Here is a 17,530-nt window from a genome sequence, read left to right on the forward strand (position 1 = left end):
CTGCATGAACTATAGTACTTTTAGAATAACAGAGTTACTAAAAAATGAGACATGTTGCACCTTGTTTTTCATGACTTACTTTCAAAAGCTGGATTTCCAATATAAAATTTAATTAATAAAGGAAGTTACTGAATGGGGACAAAATGGCCAGCTATTCCAAGGAATCATTTACTAAAAAGTAACCTAAATTCTGTTGGGACTATTCTGTGACTCTGATGCAGGACAGTAGTTAAGCATATGCTCATCTTTAAGCCAGTACTTTAGTTCCTTTTACGTCATGTTTGGATGTTTTTCTTCAAGATTGGATTTTTTTTTCTAAAAAATATACTCTAGGAGTTATTTGGGGGAAAATAGCCTGTGCTATACAGGAGGTCAGACTAGATGATCACAGTGGACCCTTCTGGCCTCGGAATCTGTGTTTAAGCGCTATCCTGGATAGGAATGCTTTTCTGAATTGTAGCCTACGTTAGTAAACTGCAACAAGTATCTTGTGACCATTTTCATGATCAAAACCACAAATGAAAAAGCAAATTTCATCAAATCAGATGAAGTAAAATGGTTTCTAATGTAATAAATGCTCTGTTCATTACATACCATCATGCTAGATACATCTTTTTTCTATCAACATTTTTTAAAATGTTTCATATAGTGTACTTATGTATGTTGAGATATTATGACAAAGATTTTTTACAAAATGAACTCTGAAAGTAAGTCTCCAAAATCCATATTTAAGACACTAAATAATTAGCCTGATTTCCAAAGATATTGAGCACCCAGAAATTTCCACTGAAGCCAACGGCAGCTGTTAGAGGCTCACACTTTTGTAAATCAGCCCATTTATTTAGTCACCTAAGTATGGATTTTGGAGAATTAACTTTAGGCATCCATTTTTGAAAATCTTGGCTAGACCTTTTAAATCACAATGCATAGGCCAAAAAGAGCAAAATTTAGCCCTAAAAATTAAACAACATAAAATGTCAAATTGGTAAAGCCACAGAAAACACAAATATATGGGTAATAGAATAAGACAGAAAGCATACTAACATGCATGAGTCCCAATGTCATCTCTGGATCACCAGTGTAACACAGCATTATTATTTGTTATTTGTACTGAGGTAGTGGCTAGCAGACCCCTGCCCCATTGCACTAGTAATATATAAATACATGTGTAATGTGGCAAGACACCTGTTGTGACTAAGATAAATAATAATAATGAAACAAAATCTCTTTGCAAGGGAAAAAAAGCCATATAAAGCTTTAGATTCGGAATAGCTTCTTACTTAGTCTATAATCAGTTTTGATTTAGTGATGGCACTGTTAATTTTAGCCCACATATTGTTACTAATCTGAAGATGTGGAAAGCTAAAACTTTTCTGCTCTAAAGAGCACTGAATCTGTCTTTTCTAATTAGATATAGTTAGTTCAAGCCACAGATGAGGTTATGAAATGGTTTTATTTAGGGTCATGCTTTTTGAATGTATGCTAACTCTTCCTCTATTAACATTATCATTTTTCTGAGTTATAACTCTTGGGATCATTATCAAAAGGTCAGGAGAGAGGTCTGTGGCACTGCTGTTTGCCTTTACATCTGGGTTAGTGACATGTATGCGAAGGACCTTTAGAAAAAGTGAGATAGTGAGATAGAAAGAAGGAACGGAAGGCATCACCACACTAAATGAAAAGCAAACAATATGCATATCAGCATCCTAAGGAGCCATACCACTCTGCTGGGAAAAGCCAAGACAAAAGAATTATCTGACACAACAGTTCAAAGCATATTGCACCTGTCAAAATGTCTGTCATCTTCTATAGAAATGCACCATTCTAAAGGAGAAAAGGGAAACTCTAGCAAAGTCACTCAGAAACAACAGACCACTTTGTCTCTTTCCTTCCAGCCAACTCCTTCATCTGAAAGCCATTTAACTCAGTGCTAAAGATTGCCTGGAAGGACCAGACAATAGGAAGTTCTCTTTCATTGTCAAGGACAGTTACACTTTGAAGATGATGCTCAAAAGGGGTTAAAATGGGTCAACAAGCAATTGTTGGTCCTATCCAAGGAAATGTGAACAGAACATTGTTAAAGCCACCAAAAAAAAATCTATCTAAAAGAACACATCTTTAAACTAGGGGAGGTGGGGGGAGGGGAACCCAACACATGATATTGATTTAATCCCAAAGAGAAATAAAGATAAAAAAGCAGTAGCACAAATGGATTAATGGGGAGTTTGGGTCTAGGCATTGCAGTTGCTAGCTATATGCATCCAAGTTGCAAAGAAGGTGAGAAAAACAGGAGGCAAACAACGGGAAAAGAGGAAAAACTAATTATAAACTAACAATGTTTTTACCTTGGTGACGTGAATCTTCAGGAGAGCCTCATTTTATATTGCATGTTAGTTAACTACATGGAACCAGGATTTCATTAGCAATGTATTTGATTTTACCAATTACTTAATCTAAAAACAAAACAGAAAGCCAGCTCCATGCCTACATACATACATATCTTGGTTAATATTTTTATAGCTTTAGTGAGGTGAACCTCAATGTTTTTGATTTCAAGCCTATGGGGAAATAATAAATGCTTCTCATGTAAAGAGGTTTTAGAGGTAACTCATGACTTTAAATCCTAAATTAAATCTTTTGTAAGGCAATAGAGTAACTTTATGCTATTCCGCTTACCTAAAAACAATTATTATTTAGGATTATTTGTTGTTATTAATGGAACCCTTGTTCTCTGCTCCTCTCTTCTGGTCTATTTCTAGCATTTACTTGGGGCATCATGAGTGAATAGAGGCACGATCCTGCAAACACTTTAGTTCAATGCTACTATGAACTGTAAAGTTACTCACCTGTATCAATCTTTGCAGCACTGGGCTTTAGATTATAAATTCCTTAGGGAGGGGAACATGTGTGAAATCTTGGCTCCATTGAAGTCAATGGTAAAACTCCCATTGACTTCAATGGGACCCCATGTATTTAGATGTATCTATAAAGAACCTAACACAACTGTAAGTTCTCAAAATGTTTATCATACATACATTTCACATACATTTTTCATAAAGTAACATTTCTCCTCTTTTACTTAATTTCCGTACTGCAGGCATAATGACAACAAGAATAGAACATACGTGTAGCTGAATTAGAGGGCATATAAATTGAAACAGCAGATCAAGCCCCCCCGAGTGCTGGAATGTGAACTCCCTAAGGATTTTGGAGAGTGCACAGGTATGGAGCCAGATTCTCAGGTAGTGTAAATTGCACTAGCTCCTAAAGGCCATGGAGCTATGTCAATTTCAAGAAGGCAGACTTTAGTAAACTCAGGGAGTTGATAGGTATGATCCCATGGGCAGCACGTCTAAGGGAAAAAACAGTTGAAGAGCACTGGCAGTTTGTCAAAAAGTCGTTTTTAAGGGCACAAGAGCAAAACTATCTCACTGCATCGGAAACATATGAAGTATGGTAAGAGACCACCCTGGCTTAACCAAAAGACCTTTAATGATCTGAAACACAAAAAAGAGTCCTACAAAAAGTGGAAAACAGGTAAAATTATGAAGGATGAATACAAACAAACATCACAAGCATGTAGGGACAGAGTTAGAAAGGCCAAGGCACAAAATGAGATTATCTAGCTAGAGACATAAAGGGTAGCAAGAAAACATTCTACAAATAGAAGCAAGAGGAAGACCAAAGACAGGGTAGGCCCATTAATCAATGAGGGGGGAAAAACAATAACAGAAAATGTGGAAATGGCGGACGTGCTAAGCAGCACCATCCCTACACATACGCAAAGTACGCAGCTGCGTAGGGCACCAGGAAATTTGGTGCCCCAAATTTCCTGGTGCCCTGCGCAGCTGTGTGCTGCTCCAGCCCCCGCCCCAGTCCAGCCCAGCCCCGCCTCTTCCCATCCCTGGTCCGCCCCAGCCCCTCCCCCATTCCCCCGCATCCCCAAAGCCCCCTCCATGCTCCGTACCCACCCCTTCCCGCCCCCACTCCACCCCTTCCCCAAAGCCTCTGCCCTGCCCATTCCTGCCCCTGCTCCACTCCAGCCCTGCCCCCACTCCCCTGAGGACTGCAGCAGCGTCAGGCCTGCACTCACTGGCGGCGGGAAGTGCAGTAACCCAGCCCCAGCTGCGCCACAGGTGAGTGCTGGGGGGTGGTTCCCCCTGCCCCACAAGCCAGCCCCACCCCACCCCCACAGAGGCCTGAGGCCCCACACATCCCTCCCCCATGAGTGGGGGGGGGGCTGTGTAGGGCCCCAGAATAGCTAGGGACTGCCCTGGTGCTAAGTGCCTTTTTTGTTTCAGTTTTCACCAAAAAGGTTAGTAGCGATCAGATGTCTAACACAGTGAACGCGGGGGTAGGGGTATGTATGTGGGGTAGGATCTGAGGCTAAAATAGGGAAAGAACAAGTTAAAAATTACACTGACAGATTAGATGTCTTCAAGTTGGCACGGCCTGATGAAATGGATCCTAGAATACTTAAGGAGCTGATTGAGGAGATATCTGAGCCATTAGCAATTATCTTTGAAAACTCATGGAAGACAGAAGAAATTCCAGAGGACTGGAAGAGGGCAGATACAGTGCAAATCTATAAAAAGGGAAATAAGGACAACCCAGGGGAATTACCGACCGATCAGCATAACTTCAGTACCCGGAAAGATAATGGAGCAAATAATCAAGCAATCAATTTGCAAACATCTAGAAGACAATAAGGTGATAAGTAACAGTCAACATGGATTTATCTAGAACAAATCATGTCAAATCAAGCTAATAGCTTTCTTTGACAGGGTAACAAAGAAGGGGTGGAGTGGGGGGGAAGTGGCAGATGTGGTATATATTGACTTTAATAAGGCTTTTGATATTGCCTCGCATAATATTTTCATAAACTAAGGAAAGATACCTCAGATGGTGCTACTATAAGTTGAGTGCATAACTCGTTGGAAAACCGTTCCCAGAGAGTAGTTATCAGTGATTCAATCAAACTTGAAGGGCATATCGAGTGGCAACCCGCAGGGACTGGTTCTGGGTCTAGGTATGTTCAATATCTTCATCAGTGATTTAGATAATTGCATAGAGAATACACTTATAATATTTTCAGACAATACCAACTTGGGAGGGGTTGCAAGTGCTCTGGATGATAAGATTAACATTCAAAATGATCTGGACAAACTGGAGAAATGATCGAAGGTAAATAGGATGAAATTCAATACAGACAAATGCAAAGTACTCCACTTAGGAAGAATCAATTGCACACATACACAAAATGGGAAATGACTGCCTAGGAAGGAGTACTGTGGAAAGGGATCTGGGGTCATAGTAGATCACAAGCTAAATATGACTCAACAGTGTTACACTGTTGCAAAAAAAGTGAACATCATTCTGGAATGCATCAGCAGCAGTATTGTAAGCAAGAGAAGTGAAGTAATTCTTCCACTCTACTCCATGCTGATAAGGCCTCAACTGGAGTATTGTGTCCAATTCTGGACACCACATTTCAGGACAGATGTGAATAAATTGGAGAAAGTCCAGAGGCAAGCAACAAAAATTATTAAAAGTCTAGAAAACATGACCTATGAGGGAAGATTGAAAAAAATTGGGCTTGTTTAGTCTGGAGAAAAGAAGACTGAGGGGAAGGGGGGACATGATAATAGTTTTCATGTATATAAAAGATTTTTACAAGGAGGAGGGAGATACATTTTTCTTCTTAACCTCTGAGGATAGGACAAGAAGCAATGGGCTTAAATTCCAGCAAGGGAGGTTTAGGTTGGACATTAGGAACTGTAAGGGTAGTTAAGCACTAGAACAAATTGCCTAAGGAAGTTGTGGAATCTCCATTATTGCAGGTTTTTAACAGCAGGTTAAACAAACACCCACCAGGAATTATCTAATTAATATTTAGTCCTGCCTTGAATGCAGGGGATTGGACTAGATGACCGAGGGTGGTCCCTTCCAGTCCTACTCATCTATGATTCTATGATTCTATAATTTACAACAGCTGAGAATCTAACCCCTTGTATTCCGTTTAAGCCATCATAGAGTGATCAGAGTCATGAAGCTCATGTATAATGGCCTAACAGAACAACGAATCTGCAAACACTTGAAATTAGGGGAAGTTCAGATTCAAATCTGATCCCAGAACCAAGATTTACAACTTGGACGCACCTCTAACAAGAGTTATAGATGGCAAGCATAACAATATATAGAATATAGATACCTATAGATAAGTTAACCTTACAACTCTCTCAATATTTTGATTTTTAGGCTGAAATTTGCTATGCTTGCTCTAAATCAGAGTGAACTTTTCCTGAAAGATTAATCAAAAATGGTAGCATCAATGCCAAATATTTGCAAGACCGTTTTTTAGTTAAGAAATATTTCGTGACTTTTTTTGACCAGTTCAGATCAGTAGAAGACACTTGAAATGTAAAATTTAGCAGGGTTATAGGTTTTCCTAGGTTTGGTGACAATCCGGTTTTATTTGGCCAAGTTATTTTCTTCACAAACATGAACCAGATTATATTAAACAATTAAAAAGAATGATCTCCCAACGTTACACTGGCACTTAGCATATCTACGTATAAAAACTGAGTGAAAAGTTCCACTGAACATGCCTCGTATATTGCACACTCTTCAAATACTGCTTGGAATACAGTATTATTTATTTCTTCAGGGACTTTTTATGGCAATCATCACTATAGGATCTGAGTACTTCACAAACATTCATTAATTTATCTTCATAACACCCTTGTGAGATAGAGTGGCATTTTCATCTCCATTTTACAGATGAACTGAATCACAGAAAGATTAAGCTAAAAATATTCAAAGATTTGTGGATGCCCAATCTGAGATGCCTAGGGCTTAATTTTTCATACTATACATTATTTTGTAGCACATTCAGCGCATGCCTCCCACAGATTTCAGTTGCAGCTGTGAGTGCTCACAACACGTCTGCAAACAGGGTCTCAAGCAGGGCACCCAAAAAATAAGGAACCCACCATTAATGACCACCTGTAAAAAGTCTGGCTTTTGTGATATGCCCTGCATCACACAGGAACTCTTTGGCAGAGGCAGGGATAGAAGCCACTTCTCCAGGGCGGCATTCAACTCCTTTAACCCTGAGACTTGTCCTGTCTCTTTGTACAATCCTCTGCCTCATTCTCCCTACTTCTGCAATAAATGGGGCTGGGGTTCTGCAGACAACAGCTTCCTTCACTTCACAGACTTCACTTATACCCAGAACACAGCCTCCCCTAAGGACTGAATTAAGAGGGGGTCCTGTGGAAAAACAGTATGTGATCATATAATTAAAGACTATAGAATAATACATGCATACAAGGGGGCTGAATTAAGGTTGTACAGACAACTATAATTCTGGCATTTCCTAAATTTTAAATGCACAATTTTGTAACCTTAACATTCTTTCAATTTAGTTTTTTGTCTGTAATTACATAGATGTTGGTTTAAAAAGCAAACAAAAAACCAGAAATTTCATTATGTGGAATCATATTGACTCCCACCTGCATTATCAACAGGGTTAGAACTGTCAGATCCATAGCGTGGGCCTCTACCACTTGAGCTATCAGGATAGGCAATAGCAATAGTACATTGTAAGCTTCTATGTGGATCAGCCACCAGAGGGAAATGAGAAACATTTTACCAGTGGGTTTCAAAGGTACGTGCTGACAGCACAGGAATGTTGAACCTTGGGAATCCTAGGTTCATTTCCATTTTCTTAGGGATGGGTGTTCTAGTGTTTACAAACATCTCTTCACTTCTCTCTCTATTTAGTTCTCCAATCCCCACTAGCCTCTTCCTGTCCTAGTCTTCTTCCCTAGACAACCCTGTCCCTGTCCCAGCCTTCCTCTTTCATCTTTTGTCTCAGTCTTGCCTTGCCGCAAGCTCCTCACCCCTCTGCATTCCAGTCAGGCTACTTCCTTCTCCTCCATGCAATCTGGGCATCAGCAGTGGGGGCACTTAGCCCACAGGACACACAGTCTCCATGTTTTTAGTTTTGGTGCCTGGTGCCACGGTGGCCTTTGGCAGCCAAAAGGCACTACTGTAAGGAAAGTTTTGCTCATACCTGGAGCTCCTGGGATGGAGCATGCTAAGTCACCATGTCAGGACAGCACATGCACAGTCTCATCAGCACATAGACACTGCCTAGGGATAGAGCATGCTCAGTGCAGATGGAATCTCTGGAGAATTTAGATGATGAAGTCTAACAAATCTCTACTGAATGTGTGGAAAGTATGGTTTTCATAGTTTATAATTTGTCAGAAGTTGGGCATATTTTCACGAGACTAGCAAAGGGCACTTTCTTGATACCAGGGTGGCACCCTCTGCTAAATTTCATATCCATGCTCCAAAGTAGAAACACTAGAACTTCTCAGTGCAACACCTGTATGGATTTTTAACATAGGCAAAACAGCATATTTTGTTCCCTCCTTCTGTTCTCAGAAACTGCCAGAACATATTTGCTGAAACTTTCCAAAAAATTCAGCCTGAGGCAGACACCCAGAAGGAAAATTTCAGCCTTAATCGTTAAAACTTGGCTAAATTATAAGCAACTGAAAAGAGGGTTTTAAAATGGAAAGTGTTAGGCAACCTTAACTATAGACATAGCTACCAGCACTGTAACTGGCATAAACTGAAAATATACTGACATGTACAAACACTACATTTCTGAATAATTTTTAAATGCATTAAGGTGTGGTTAGCAATTAGATCTTGCTGTGATTGCTAGAGCTGTTTGAATATTGCAAAACTTTTGAGCCAACTTTTCCATTGGTATAACTCCATTGAAGACAAGCAGAAAATTCAGCTCATTGTTTGCAAAAATTCATTTTAAGTATTAGTGGCTATTCACTTTGACCATGGTGATGCCCCACTTTCATTCACTATTCATATATAAGTCTGCACAAATGTTAGGAAGGACAGCCATGCTCCAGTGAATACCTGTATTCACATATGAATAAGTGCACAAGCATGAATAATGAATAGCTAAGGGTCAGAGTGAACAATTCATAGACAATACAGACTGAGGTTTGTTTGCGCAAACTATTAGAATACTTTTCAGTAATGAATAAATTCATAAAAAGCACAAGTCTGTTCATGAATGACTCATGAAAAGAAATGCTAAATTCATCTGACAATTTATCTGCAATAAATCATTTAACCAGCTATAGTGATTGTGCACTTCATAAATACCTCAACAGAATTGTTTTTTAAAAGTGTTTACATAAACATGGCTCTGTTAAGAGTAGGTTTTTTTAGTACTGTTGCTCTATCAGGGTCCCCCCCCACCATAATGAATCAATTTCCTGAGTGACCTCACAGTCATAACTGCTACCTTATTGACCAAACAAAGTTTGCTTATTACCATTAGCATGGCAGAACCAATATAGTTGGGAGATTAAGCAGGCTTCATCCTGTTTCATGAATCAATAAAATGGCTAGCTAAATTCTAATTTCAGAATCTCTATAAAGAGGATAATCTAATAGGCAATGAGAACACAGCTTGACTTGCAAACCTCAGTCCAAGTTAGCTCTGATGACAGTCAGAAAAATAATCTTTTAACTTACAAACTGACCACATTTTATGAGGGAGCAAGAAGAGGCAGAGAGAGAATATGCATGGATGTAACTTTTTGCAGAACTTTTTTTTTTTTTTAGTGTAAGTGTTCTCTCTACAATTAGTGACAGGCAAATTGGTCTGATTAAGAAAGAGATTCCCCTAGTTCAGGCTGATTGATGTAGTTGAGGTGATCATGGATATATTCACCTTAACTTGAAACAATTGAGTGGATGGCACAGATTCAAAGAGCAAAAGCCATATCTTCTTGAGCATTAAGACTCTAAGGAGCCAATACCTACTTGATCTTTGGCCTGAGGCTACAGTTCACCTTGAAAAATCTAGTAATAAAGAGAAAGAGGCCTTATGGGACAACTTATTTTTCTCCAGTCCCTATGGCTGAAGTAGATACTTTTTTGAGCCCTAGCTATTTTCTCTAATCCCTCTGTAAAAATCTATACAGTGTAACTGAGGGTTTCTAGGGAATTGCCCCCTTTCTCATCACAGTAGCGGAAAATCTCTTCCTATATCTTGTAATAGGCACTAGATATCATGCAGAGCCTTTATATGCCAATTACAAATACTTCCAGGCACTAGTTCCTCTCATATACTAAGTACTGAAACTTCGCAGGAAGCATAGGATCAGAGAAAATGTTACTGGCAACATACTTTAGGAGGCTAGCAAGAGCAGGCAAGGGAGCTTAGAGAACAAACTAGATGCTACTTAATACACTACTGCAAGGCACTCAGATACTACTGTATTAGGGAGGTATAAGAATCTATATAGAATAGAAACGTATAAGTTTCTCTTGGCTTCTCCTAGAGGCTTTGACACTTTGGAGAGAGGAATAAATAAATACCATGAGTGGACATTGTCCAGAGAAGGAGCAAACAGCTATCACCAAGGCCTTCAGTTTCTAAACCCTTCTTGATATTTAGATGATCTTTTATGGCCAACTTTGTGTTAGCGGTTTCTACAAATTCAAGCCCATTAGTGGTTTAATAAAAAAAATTCTGATTCATATAAAATCATTTAAATGTAGGCAAAAATAAATCCTTCACAAACAAATGATGAAATTTTCCTGAAAAAAAAAAAATTTCACCTGAAGGAAAATTTGGGGATATTTATTATTTTGACCATGGAAAAATGCTACCTAGTTCACAGCTGAAATGGAAAAAATTCTAGCCTGGATCAAGATTTTGTATATACCTTGCTGTTAAGCAATTAAAAAAATTAATTGTGATTAATCACACAATTAATCACACTGTTAAACAATAATAGAATACCATTTATTTAAATATTTTTGGATGTTTTCTACATGTTCAAATATATTGATTTCAATTATAACACAGAATACAAAGTGTACAGTGCTCCCTTTATATTTATTTTTATTAAAAATATTTGCACTGAAAAAACAAAAGAAATTGTATTTTTCAATTCACCTAAGTACTGTAGTGCAATCTCTTTATCATGAAAGTTGAACTTATAAATGTAGAGTTATGTACAAAAAAACTGCATTCAAAAATACAACCATATAAAACTTTGGAGCCTCCAAGTCCACTCAGTCCTACTTCTTGTTCAGCCAATTGCTCAGACAAACAAAGTTTGTTTACATTTGCAGGAGATAATGCTGCCCGCTTCTTGTTCACAATGTCACCTGAAAGGGAGAACAGGCATTCATATAGCACTGTTGCAGCCGGCGTCGCAAGATATTTACCTGCCAGATGCGCTAAAGATTCATATGTCCCTTCATGCTTCAACCACCATTCCAGAGGACATGCATCCATGCTGATGACGGATTCTGCTTGATAACAATCCAAAGCAGTGCAGACCAAAGCATGTTCATTTTCATCATCTGAGGCAGATGCCACCAGCTGAAGGTTGATTTTCTTTTTTGGTGGTTTGGGTTCTGTAGTTTCCACATCTAAGTGTTACTCTTTTAAGACTTCTGAGAGCATTCTCCACACCTCGTCCCTCTCAGATTTTGGAAGGCACTTCAGATTCTTAAATCTTGGGTTGAATGCTGTAGCTATCTTTAGAAATTTCACATTGGTACCTTCTTTGCATTTTATCAAATCTGCAGCGAAAGTGTTCTTAAAATGAACCACATGTGCTGGGTCATCATCTGAGATTGCTATAACATGAAATATATGGCAGAATGCCAGTAAAATAGAGCTGGAGACATACCATTCTCCCCCAAGGTGTTCAGTCACAAATTTAATTAATGCATTATTTTTTTAATGAGCATCATCAGCATGGAAGCATGTCTTCTGGAATGGTGGCCAAAGTATGAAGAGGCATATGAATGTTTAGCATATCCGGCACATAAATACCTTGCAATGCCAGCCACAAAAGTCCCATGTGAACACCTGTTCTCACTGTCTGATGACATTGTAAATAAGAAGTGGACAGCATTATCTCCTGCAAATGTAAACAAACTTTGTTTGTCTGAGCGATTGGCGGAACAAGAAATAGGACTGAGTGGACTTGGAGGCTCTAAAGTTTTGCATTGTTTTGTTTTTGAGTGCAGTTTTGTAACCAAAAAAAAAAATCTACATTTGTAAGTTGCACTTTCATGATAAAGATATTGCACTACAGTACTTGTATGAGGTGAATTGTAAAATACTGTTTCTTTTGTTTATAATTTTTACAGTGCAAATATTTGTAATAAAAAATAATAATATAAAGTGAGCACTGTACACTTTGTAATTGAGATCAATATTTGAAAATGTGGAAAAACATCCAAAAATATTTAATAAATTTCAATTGGTATTCTATTGTTTAACAGTGTGATTAAAACTGTGATTAAACACAATTAATTTTTTAATCGCAATTAATTTTTTTGAGTTAATCGAGTGAGTTAACTGCGATTAATCAACAACCCTAATATAAAAATATATATCCAACTCAGCAGGTGATTTTAAAGCACTTAGAATAACCCCCCTTTAAAGAGAAAGTGATGTTCAACCTTAACTATAGAATATCTGATATGCTGTTATAATCTTCATGATGAAAATGAACAGTTTCACACAATTCTATTTGTACTGTTTCCCGTCAGTTGAAGATATGATAGAAGAATTATTAGCTGATTTCCCAGTCCTCTAAATGTTCTCTTTCTCTCCTGGTCATGCAATTGGCCTACATGTTTTGAATTACTGAGAGACAGAGCACTTTTCATATTCTCTTACAGGTCTCTGCATGGTCTTGTCATTAGGCATGGTCTTGTCATTATCATCAAATCCAATGGGACTTTTATTTGAGTATAAAAATATTGGGGTGTGGTCTATTATTTTGGCTATAGAGGAGCAGACAATGTACAGCTCCAAGTTTCTTTGACAAACTGACCGGACTACAAAACCTACTAGTGGTTCTTTCCAATCCAAATAACTTTATTATTAATTTGTGACCAAAACAGATGTTGCTGTCTATTCTAATTAACTAGGATGCCCAAGAGTGTGTGTCATTTCCCCTGTATACACAAGGTGCCAAAGGAAAATCAAGGATAGTTTAAATCCAGATATACAACTTAATCTGCATATGCACCCAAGACTACACAATAGGCCTGTTTTATAAATCTAACATAAGGTACTGATATGAACTTCTAAGAAGAGCAAGCATCTTTATCAGAATGACTTTGACTACTGGTGTTATCTTCAGTGTGGATCACATTGTCCTTGGTTAATATCCTGAAAAGAAATAATTGAAGATAATTTTATAAATGGAAATTTACATGAAATTTTGTAAAAATCTCAAATTTTGATGAAAGGTCAAGATTTTCGAGAAAAAATAATCCATTCTTCCCCCCGCCCACATATACACAGTCTCCTTTTTCAACTAGCTCTTGAAGTAACTGAGTCACGATGGAGCTGGAAAAACACGTGGCTGCTACTGATGCTCTTGTTCAAGCAATGGAACAACAAGTCAAGAGAGACTTAAGATAATAGAATCATAGAAACGTAAGACTGAAAGAGACCTCAGCTGGTCACCTATTCCAGCCCCATCTCCTGCCATGCTGAGACAGGTTTATGTATACCTTGACAATCCCTGACAGATTTTTGTCTAACCTGTTCTTAAATGTTCTTTAGTGACAAAGATTCCCCAACTAGAAAGAGAAAGGAAAATCCTGAAGGTTATATAGCCAGGGATACGTTTAGCACAAGGCCTCTAACTACTTGAACTGTGGGATCAGATGTAGATTGTAGTTAGATTATTATTTAATATTTGTATTGCTGTAGCATCTAGAGTTCACAACTGAGATCAGGGCCCCATTGTGTCAGCACTATATAAATGCATAATAAGAGAGTGTCTCTGTCCCGAAGAACTTACAAGGGTGGGAGGGGAAACAGACACACAGAGGCTTGTCAAAGACAGATGAGGAGCAGAACTGGGAAGAGAACCCAGGTTTCCTGCATCATAATCCAGCACTTAAGTCAGTGGACCATGATATCATCTATGGCTATAAATATTTGCACACATAGTTACAGTGCAAATTGAGCACACAAACCAAAGATGATGGTTTTTAAAAATCAAGTCCTAAAGGTAGCAGTAGGAACTCATTATTAGGAAGTAATCTAAAAAGGCGGCTGCAAACTGGCTGCAGAATTTCAGGAGATCCCATGGAAGCCATAAGTCTCCCATATTTTAAAAGTGATGGCACTGAACTCTGGATACTGTGGTTAATAATCAGTGTTTTTTAAGCTGCTGACTAGTCCCATTTCAAAGAGGAGTAGATCAACGTCCATTAACTGTTAATATGCATCAGCAGGGTCCATATGGACAATTCGTGCACGGCAGATTTACACCCTAGCTTGGCGTGAACTAATTATGATTTTGCAAACTAATTTTTGTGATATTACAGTGTGCATTTTGATAGGCATATCTGACTCAGAAAACACATAAATGTGTTGGTGGATGTATTAAACATATTGGTTTTGTTTGGCTTTAATGTATTTTGGCATCATTAATGTAATGCAGAGGTGGCCAAACCGTGGCTTGCAAGCCGCATGCAGCTCTTTTACAGTTTAAGTGTGGCTCACGGAGCTCCCCGCATATCCCACTGCATTCTCCACCTACACCGACTGGGGTTGGGGAAACTCAGGGCTTCTGCCCTGCAGCAGTGTGGTGAGTATAAGGGCTTCTGCCCTGCAGAGAGGGGAGTCTTGGGCCTTCAGCCCTGTGGGAGGTCTTGCTGGAACTCGGGGCTTTAGCAGGAGTGGGGCTGAAGTCCTGAGACCTGGCTGGCACACCCCACAGGGCTGAAACCCCAAATTCTGGCTGACGTGCCCTGCAGGGCTGAAGCCCAGGCTGACACACTCAGTTCTCGAACTTCTGAAGATTATCGTATGTGGCTCAGAGGGTCAGTAAGTTTGGCCACCCCAATGTAATGCATTAGAAAATTATTTTTTCTACTGTAATTATAGAAGTGTACCAACGGCAGCATTCATATGGCGGGTTAGGGGATCCTGTCTCTCCCATCATTTTCAGCAATGATGGTCCTGCCTTTATCTGGTTTTTTTCTTTTATATTCTGTGAAAACTGGAAGGTATAGAAGGATTTAAATGAATTATTATTAATTATTATTATTATTATTATTAATAAAATAAAATTCTAAAATATTTTGTGAAGTGGAAGAAATCTTGAGAAATGTCTAAAATTTTCATGAAAACATAGAATTTCTCCATGTTCTCTGATTCCTAATTTCTGTCACTTACAATCACATTGTGAATTTTCAAATGTTAGGAATAATTTTAAATAAGATGTTTTCCCCCCCTGAGGGTTTTAGTAGCATACCAAAAGAAAAGAAAAGAAAAGAAAAGTCAGAAGCAGGACTATTTTATGTACATTACTCAACAGATATGCTCCCTCTGTGTAATCCAGTCACATTTGTTTAATTATAAAAATAAGTTTTTAAGACTTCTTACTTCCATCAGCTTTACAGAGCTAATACCTGCACTGCGTCTTTAAGCCGGGGTGGGGGGTGGCTGTTGTCCAGCTTGTTGAGGGAGAAGGAACAGTGTTACGGGTGGGACGGGAGAGAGGTGCTCAGAAGCTGCTGCAAAAGGGAATGGGTCAGCATGGGGATGCTGATTCATGGGACTGGAAGGGCTGAGGAGTTTAAAAGGGGCAAGCCTGGCTGGGAGAACCCCTTTTGCCCGGAGCAGGGGAAGCAGCACCCACCTTCCTGCCCCTTGATGTGGCAAAGTACCAGGTTTGGTCAGGACCTGCTGTGAGCATCACACTAGCCGCTCCTTTTTAGGGGGCTGGGAAGGAATTTTTCCCTCATCACCCGTTTGGCCTAGGTGGAGTGGGGTGGGTTTCGCCTTCCCCACAGTGGGTTCAGGAAGGGCTTTGTTATGGTGAGTAGGGAAGGGACTTAGGCGACAATGTCATAACTCATGATGTAAGTGTGGAGCGGATGTCCAGTGCAGGTACTCCATAGGAAGGATATATAGCGACCGGATAAATGGCTTCGTAAAGGACTTAAAACAGCAGAACAGGAGGGTTCAGGGCTCCTATGACTAATACGGCAGGGAGTCAACCCCATTTCTTATAGCCCACCTTAACCCTTGTTCGAAGGGGGGATGATAAGGTCCCAGCAATGTATTGGCTGGGAGACCTGGACAGAAAAAGTGGGGGCTGGCGGAACCCCCCCTCCCCTTCAGATAGATATTGAATGAACATGGAGTACCTGCACTGTACACTTTTATCTACTGGATAGTCCCAGACATCTAATAATATAGCTGCAGCCTGATTAAAACGTATCAAGGGTTTCCTGTCCTTCTTTCCATATAGCTGGACAGTGCTGGCTTTTTTCTGGCTCACACATCAACAAAACAGTTAACTAAGTTCTGATTGCAGAACCTTAATTTCGGGTGGTAATGCATTAGCCAGAAAGAACACTGCTTGACTTCGAGACTGCAGGTTACATTTGGAAGGTGGCAGTTAGAAAAGATCATCCTTTTACTCATCTTGATTTGGAACATTCAGAGGCAAACCTGGAGTTCTAGTGTAAATTTTGAAGTGTTTTTCTGTACTTTAAATTTGTGACTTTAATAACTGATTGAAAGATATGCTGTAAAGATATGCAGTTAATGTGACACTCATTTTTCTTCCCAACAAAAAGGATATGATGTTCAATCTTGCACACCATGTCATATCAACTCACAGTTACTGGAAGCCATTGTTTCCTTAGGAAACCATGGCAACCAGCATTTACAATATGTACCTCCTGTTGTAACAATTGACAAAGCTCAGGGCCTAACAATGGTGCATGGATGTGCAGTGACATTTTGTAAATGTGGACTACACAGGAAAATGAACACCAACAAAGATCAGCTGAACTATAGTGCAGAATATTAGAGGCTTAAATGTATCAGTGCCAGTGCCTAGAATGATACGCTGTAATACAGTTGCAGTGACTTAAATTTTATTTTGGGCCTCGTCTTGTTCCCTGCTAACATAGAAGGTAGCCTGTCTATATATCATATAATATATATTACTACTGTAGCCATAAAACATGTCAAAATGCAATCTCCATTGCCAGATAGAAACAGTCTATGAATAAATCATAGCCTAGAAGTAAGGGACTACTTACAATATGAAGTAACCTTAGTACCATACTGGACTTAGACACGCACATGTAAGTCTTTCTACTTTCCATATCAAGATCCCAACAGATCCAAAAAAAGCAAGTACAATGCACAGAAATCAAATACATCTCGTAAATGTTCTCCATAGTGCTAGGTTGATTTAATAGGGGCTACTGTATCCTAGAAATGGTGACATTACCTACAAATTAAACTGCTGTTTACGGACAATCTGAGTTTGTTGCTATTACATACTACACAGCATATAATGAACTGTAGTGAGTCTCCAATTAATTAGAGTTTCTTTCACCATAAATTGTCATCAGGATTTAGATTCAAGGATTTTAAGGCCGGTAAGGACCAATGCGATCATCT

The 17,530-nt window shown here is 39.1% G+C and overlaps 1 protein-coding gene across 2 annotated transcripts in view; it reads right to left on the minus strand.

The window, feature by feature from the left end:
• C1H12orf42 (chromosome 1 C12orf42 homolog) overlaps positions 1-17,530 on the minus strand; it is a 252,140-nt gene that overhangs the window by 134,033 nt on the left and 100,577 nt on the right. The window lies entirely within an intron of this gene.

This window comes from Lepidochelys kempii, chromosome 1 (assembly GCF_965140285.1).
Source record: "Lepidochelys kempii isolate rLepKem1 chromosome 1, rLepKem1.hap1, whole genome shotgun sequence".
Taxonomy (NCBI): domain Eukaryota; kingdom Metazoa; phylum Chordata; order Testudines; family Cheloniidae; genus Lepidochelys; species Lepidochelys kempii.